A 724-nucleotide genomic window follows, 5' to 3' on the forward strand; every position below is an offset into this window, starting at 1 on the left:
ATAATTCACTTGTAAATCTAAGTGAACTTAAAGCTTAGAACATTCAATTACTCAATGCAAATATTATGGACACCAAGTGTTATGTTTTGTAATGGAAAAGATAGGCGCAAAAATCCAGCATTCTGAAATTAGACTTTACACTGGCGAAAAATAGTCAAAATGTCCGACATTTTTGTAAAAGATACTTTATGTAACACTTCGTGTTTAAAAGCATGCATAAATTAATTTGTCTGAATATTTAGGTTTTAGATTTTTTCCTCCTTTTTATAGAGTTAAGTGCGCTCAACGTATACAGGCAAAAGGGAAAATGCACGATAAAAGTCATGCATGATTTTACACTTTATATAATGGCGTACAAACATGAAATGCTGATTCTTTATCTAGGCGATGTAACGGGGATGTATTGACATTCATCAAGCTGTGTTTCCATGCCTGTCGCTTTTTCTTTCTTTTTATCTCTCCTTCCTTCTCTCCCCCCCCCCCCATGCCAACGAAACTACCAGCGATGGTGCAGCTAATATTTCCAGCAATCATTTTACAAACACCAACAAGCTGTTCCCTCCAGACGGCAAGTCAGCATTCCTATCCTCCGGCCTCCTTCAAGCAACGGTGAAAGAACGGAAAACTTTTGAAGCGTTGGCGCCAAAATCTTTGAAACAAACGCTTTTCATGTGCCAGCACATTAGTTGGTGTCTAATAAGAAATTGCCATTTTATATTACTTA

This window comes from Penaeus monodon, chromosome 25 (assembly GCF_015228065.2).
Source record: "Penaeus monodon isolate SGIC_2016 chromosome 25, NSTDA_Pmon_1, whole genome shotgun sequence".
Lineage (NCBI taxonomy): Eukaryota > Metazoa > Arthropoda > Malacostraca > Decapoda > Penaeidae > Penaeus > Penaeus monodon.